At 40.9% G+C, this 6,745-nt stretch overlaps 1 protein-coding gene across 1 annotated transcript in view; it reads right to left on the minus strand.

Moving 5' to 3' along the window:
- The window catches only part of LOC132145147 (synaptotagmin-C-like), a 38,333-nt gene extending 35,828 nt beyond the window's left edge, over positions 1–2,505 (minus strand). Inside the window, exon 1 of the mRNA XM_059555928.1 lies at positions 2,296–2,505. The gene's annotated coding sequence lies outside the window, so the exon portion shown is untranslated. The remainder of the gene's footprint in view (positions 1–2,295) is intronic.
- Between the last annotated feature and the right edge of the window lie 4,240 nt (positions 2,506–6,745).

Here is a 6,745-nt window from a genome sequence, read left to right on the forward strand (position 1 = left end):
CATTACAAGCAATTGTGGTTTCCACAATCGTCTACCTCCTTTTGAAGTTTTCCTGTCTTTCCTCTTTACTTAACGGAAACCTGCCTCACAACTTCCATTATTCCCCTGAAATTGATAGATGTGACTGAGACTAATTGTAAAAGAAAAATGATGGCTAATCCTTTTCTTCTCTACTGAGGCAATGAATTTGAACACTTCTATTGACAAGGGATGTAAATCCATTAAGTATAACCAATAGGATATGAGAGTAATTTCTTAATGAAGCCATTGTGGTTTTTCTTTCTCTCCTTTTTATGTTCCCTTTCTTTCTCACACTCACTGTATCACCTCCATTCCTGTGGTCTTATCTGCAATGTCATCAGGAGTCTAATCTGCTTTTTTTCTGTAAGGCTGTTGCTTTTTTTTTTAAATAAAAAACCTGTCGGAAGATAACAGTAATTTTCTTTACCCTTTGGCTTCAAAGCAAAATGTTTCCAGACTTCCTGCAAAGTGGGAATGAATGAATAAATGATAACAACGCTGTTTTAGTAGACTTATGTAGCAATTTCTCTTCATCTCCCTCCCTCCTAAAGCCATCTCTCTCTCTCGCTATTCTAACCCTTTTGTCAACCTGGTACCATTCCGCTCCCTGATCTCATGCACTTGAAGAGGAAACCAGGCTAAACGGCCTTCAGCGTGGTCACAACCTCTGCTTACGAACACTCAGCCAGATCACTGCGTCATATTTGTCTTGCTCATATCTGTCATGATAATGAGTTCCTGGACACTTTCTCCATCGTCTCCGGTGTCCGGCCAACTCACTGGCCACTAAACACACATCAAAACTGCCCTGCCAACGGCTGCTGTCATGTACACAACCGGACCTCCGCCGCTGGCCAAAGACGATGGGGTGATATTACATATCACTGTAAAAAAGATACTTTAGGCCTTTGCGGCTTGTGGCTGCAAGCTGAGGTAGCGTAGAGCATGTTGAAAATTAGTTTTCAGCGTCTAAAAGGAGTTCAGTTCTATTCAAAAACAGTCAAACCTGTACAAAATGGTGGGAAATGGATTTTTCAGGTTAAAGTCTGATTCAAGTTACCCTTAGGCCCAGATGTAATCTGCAGGCCTTTTCAACGTGTATTTCAAGAAATTCTGTTAAAAATGTGAGAAGCACTATCTGAAAGCATAATAAAATTAGCCCATTTAAATATAAACAAATATGCAAGGGAGGTGGGAAGTTTCTAGAATTATATGAATGACAAGCGTCCCAGTTCTGAGGAAGTCTGCCGATTTCATGTGGGCCTGGTTTTCCCATCCTCTCTCTCCTCCGCTCTGCTGTCCAGGCCCTCAGAGTGTCTAAATTATCTATAACATCACACAGGAAAACACAGGCAAAAGAAAGAGCAGTGAGCGATGCGAGGAACCCTGGGATACTGGTGACGCTGTGTGCCAGCCTTTAAGATTCAGCTCCCACACAGATAGAGCGTAGAGGGAAGCTCTCAGCAACCCGACAGCCAGGCAACGTCATCACCCGCTCCGTCACATTGAGGGGGGAATTAATCGCCCCCTCATATGGCTTTTACCAATGCCGTTATATGCAGTCAGTGAGCGAAGGAGAGGATTCCTGTGATGGTTCCATATGGATGTATTAATATTTGCATAATTATGGTCCTGTGTCTGACAGAAGTCCATGTAAGCCTGCCTTTGAAGACTGTGGGGAGGGTGGGGTTTGGAGGGGAAGGAACACTGATAAGGGGTTGAAGAGGAGGAAAGCAGCCTCATATGTGCATTTCACATCCTTTCCTCTTCAATTTCATATGCATATGCAGATTAAGCATGTAAAGCATCAAATATGGAAGTTAAGAACAGAATTACATAAGTGACAGAGTCTAAGTGACTGATCATCCCTCTATACGTTGTTGCACACACATATATGCTCATCTGAAAATGCGAGGTCACGATGCTCAGCACATATTCATGCATGCATGATTTTGCAGTAGATAAATGAAGATTACTGAAGCAGCTGAGAGGTTTTTGCACGACGATACCGGACAGACGTGCAGACCTTTACAACACAGGCGCACAAATAGACAGATATATTATGGATAACCTGAACACAACAATCCGTAGAGAGTCTGTGCCGTTTCAAGCAATGCAGATCTCGAACGGAACGACTGTCTACAGCATATCCACACTCTCTCCTCCGAGCTCACATTCATCCAAATATTAATTTTCTCATGCGACCGTTAAAACAGCAACATCATATCATCCGCCCCGCACACCCAAAAACAGATAAAGGCTGAAATACCGCACCTGGGACAGACGGATGCCAGAGGGTAGACCGAGAGGGACAGAAGATGTGTCTCTCCGCTCCGCTCCACTCTTCCTCCTCTCTTTCTGTGTTTTCGCCTGTCTTCACAGCCTCGTTTTTTCTCTCTATTTCACTCTATGCCCTCCCTCCCTTCTCCCTCCTTCGACTTGTGCACTGAATACTAAACGAGCCTCGTCTCCGCTCACGGGCTCCAGTGCGCGTGCAGTGCTAAACACATACTGATGTATAGAGAGAGAGAGAGAGAGAGAGAGAGAGAGAGAGAGAGAAAGAGAGAGAGAGAGAGAGTGAGAGAGAGAGAGAGAGAGAGCGTGTGTGTGTGTGTACTGGGAAGAGGGGAGAGACCTCCTCTATTTGTATGAAACAGTTATTCTTTGTCATACAGTTATATAGGTTTCAACAAGGTCTTTAAATGTTACAGTTAACATAACATTATAGATTATGAGGTGGAGTCTTTTGCAGTCTTTTTGTTTGTTATGATTGAGTCACTCACTGAATCGTTCACTCAACCGGTTCATTCACAATCTTGGCTAATTATATTAGAATTTGTGTCTACAAATCTAAGAGGCTCCAGAAGGAATGTTTAAACATTATTAGTGTTTTCTCCACACATGACTGAAAAACGTCTTCCTTCAATTAAATACTCAATGGATTAAAGACTATCGCTTTTCAGTAATGCCCTTCTGAAAAGAAAAGAATAACAAAAACAAAACAACAGAATTTGTTGCTTAATGGTTTTACTGGTTGTAATGGGTTGGAAACTATAGTGGTCCCTGTGGGTCTCTACTGGTAATTTGTCATCTTCTTTTGGTGGCTTGTTAATCTGTCAGATGGTCAATGTCAACAAACAAACTCTCCCAATTCATTTACTCCTTGAAGGCAGGAAAACAGTCAAACACTGCAAAAAAAAAAGGAAAAGAAAAGAAAAGAAAACTGTAAGAGATTAAAAATAGGAGTGAGTTTCGGTCTAATTCTACCCTTTTGAAAAAAACAGCATATGCTGGTTAAAGGGATAGTTCACTCTCAAATTAAATTTTGATATGTTTTAGCTTACCTCAAGGACATCCAAGATGTAGGTTTCTCTGTTTCCTCAGTATTTCCCATTTTGATATTTTTAGGTCCAACCGTTCTTGTCTGTGACTCACATAATGGATGTCTATGGTCACCACCTCAAAGAGCATGCACAGAGGAGTCCAAATTAAACAATTCCCCATAATAAGTACACATTGATGACCTAATACAAGAAACGAGCGGTTTGTGTGAGAAAACGAACAGTATTTATATCTTTTTTACCTTTTGTACACAACCACGTCCAACTGATCTGAGTTCCCGAGTGCTTCCCAATGTGACGTGCGCGCGTCCTGGCTTAGTCTGCGCAGGCGCGGAAAGCCCCGGATGTGATGTCTGGCGCATGCACATCACTCATTGTTTACCACACGCTACACTTTCAATCTGCACTGTCTGAAATATAATGCAGTAATTGTAATAAATTAATGTTTATAATGCACCCTATAATCGTTGCGTTTATAATAAAAATACAACACATTACTCACTCTATTGACAGCGTGCCATTGGGTCCCTCTGGCATTGGACGTCGCCTCCAGTTTATAAGTGGCACACTAAACACAACGTGCAAAACGCTGCGTCTCAACAGCGGAGAAAAATCAGGATCTTCAGTCAGGCAGGCGTGTGATGTGATACTGTCAATGTCCTCGTCGTCATCTTGTAGTGGTTCCATTCGTGACAACATATGCTCTCTACTTCTGTTGGCATCTCACAACACTTGCTACTAAAACACCACCAATTTTGAAGAGATCTCTGTCTCTGAGGCTTGAAGACGTGCTGCTGCAGCGGATCGCTCCTGAGTACTTGGTGTGTGTATTCTGGTTCAAATAAATATGGTTGTGAAAAAAATTCAACATTGTCTATGGATATATTGAAATCGTCTTCCATTGCAATTTCCTGTATGTCTAAATATGTTTAGATCTTCACAGTGAAAGGTAATACTTCCGAAATCTGTGTAAACCATAGGCAGTAAGTGTAAACAATGAGTGATGTGCATGCGCGAAAGAGCGCTTCCGGCGCTTTCCGCGCTTGCGCAGACTAAGCCATAGCGCGTCACATCGGGAAGCACTAGCGCACTCAGATCAGTTGGACGTGGTTGTGTACAAGAGGTAAAAATGATATAAATACTGTTCGTTTTCTTACACAATCCGCTCGTTTCATGTCTTAGGTCATCAATGAGTACTTACGATGGGGAATTGTTTAATTTTGACTCCTTTGTGCATGCTCTTTGAGGTGGTGACCATAGACATCCATTATGTGAGTCACAGACAAGAACGGTTGGACCTAAAAATATCAAAATGGGAAATACTGAGGAAACAGAGAAACCTACATCTTGGATGTCCTTGAGGTAAGCTAAAACATCCAAATTTAATTTGAGAGTGAACTATCCCTTTAAGTATGTTTTGAAGCTGGGATGCTGGTTTGAGCTGGTTTACATAAGCTGGGCCTTAGCTGGTTTATGCTGGTCCTTAGCTGGTCATGTATTGGTCCCAAATTGGTCCAACCAGCTGAGACCAGCACATGACCAGCTAAGGACCAGCATAAACCAGCAAAAGACCATCTTAAACCAGCATCTCAGCTTCAAAACATACCTTACCAGCATATGCTGTTTTTTTTTCTTTCAACAAGGTAGTTGGATAGGGAACCACACAACAGTAAGCAGTTTGCATTGTAAATCACAAATATATCACAAAACGTTTTGTAGTGTTTTGTTTCAAAAGACTTTTAGATATATGTTTATTTAGTTGTGCAAAACCTAGAAAGACTGGTCTGGCCCACTAAAAATAAAATACATTAGTAGATGTTTAAAATTATTTATCCCTCTAAAATAGTCAACCCCATGAAAGTCACTATATAATTGACACTCTGATATAAGATTATCCTGTCAGTCTAATTTATATAATACCCCTGTATTATAAAAATTAGACTGACAGGCTAATCTCCTATATTTGGACTCATGAACTACTAACAGTTCCTATGCAATTATTTCTGATGGGATAAAAAAACATGGTTATTAATATATACAACTTATAGCCAAGGGCACATTTACGATCGGATCAAAATTAGTTTAGGTGGAGCATAACCTGAGCATATATGCAAATCAATCTGTGTAAACTGTCCATTACAGTCCACAAGGGGCATTACTATAGACACTACAAATAATCATTACTAAAGGTGCTACTGTTTAATCCTACTAATGAAGAAATATGAGCATCTGTCAACACACAATGAATACAAATGTTCATACAATGCACTACTAATCAGAGATTATTAAAGTTTTTGGGAAAGCCGATCAGTTGTGCTTGAACATACTGGTCATATTTCGTCATCTATGAGATGATGAATGGATCTCACACATGTACAGTTGCACTGAAAATTCATACAGTGTGAAGCACAGGATGCCTGTGCCATGAAATCATTTGTTTTGACACTATTTAGACCTGCAAATAGTCAATTCAGAAATGCAGAACTCTTTTTATACAATAGTAGCAGCTGTTATTCTGACTGTTTATCTGTCATTATGAATCCAGTAATCAAGCTGTTTCAGAAACATGAATGCTCCTGATGATTTATGTTCTATCGTATGGAGTATTGATGATGTTTCGGTTGAAATAAAAGGCACGTAGCGAAGTAGCCTAAAGCACAGAGCACGATGATTGGGGCATAAATGAGTGTAAACAGCTGCCTCTGCTAACTGTCAGAGCAGTGCACACTGAGAGACAGAGGGAGACAGCAGGAGAGGACAGGCCAGAGAGAGTGAGAGAGCACAGCAGCAAGGCTATCGAGAGAAAAATAGGGACTAAAGACAGACTAAAGGAGAGAAAGGCAGGTTAGAGAGAAGAGGAGTTCTGAGACAAAAAAGGGTTCAGAGAGAGGAAACTGAAAGCTTGGCCTCAGGCGGCAGGCGCTGTCCTTACTGAGTTCATGTCAATGAGGGAACATGTACTGGCACTGCTCCTGTTTCCTACCAGGAAATTATATTTACTCTTGCATGCAGAGATGTACATATTCTTGGACAGTCATTTCTGGCAGAAGAAATGATACGTTTCAGCTGTGGAGAGGCTTTCAGTAATCGAGGTGTTGCCCAAAATAATGAGCCCATGAAGAGCTGCACAATGTGATTTACACAAGTAGGAAGTGTTCCTAGATATTCTTTTTCAGACACAGGTAAAAAAAATCCTGGAACCAAAAGGCTGTCATGACATTCTGTTCCAACTGTTTTTCAGTGTCTACATTTTTCCACCAATTCTGCTCAACCAGTGAAGTATGATTCACCAATGAATAACTTTTGTAATTCTGACTCTTTTGAGCCAGTTCATTTTAATGAATGTACCAAAAAAAACTACTGAATGCACGTTCATATACTGT

The sequence above is a fragment of the Carassius carassius genome, chromosome 1, assembly GCF_963082965.1.
Source record: "Carassius carassius chromosome 1, fCarCar2.1, whole genome shotgun sequence".
Classification (NCBI taxonomy): Eukaryota; Metazoa; Chordata; class Actinopteri; order Cypriniformes; family Cyprinidae; genus Carassius; species Carassius carassius.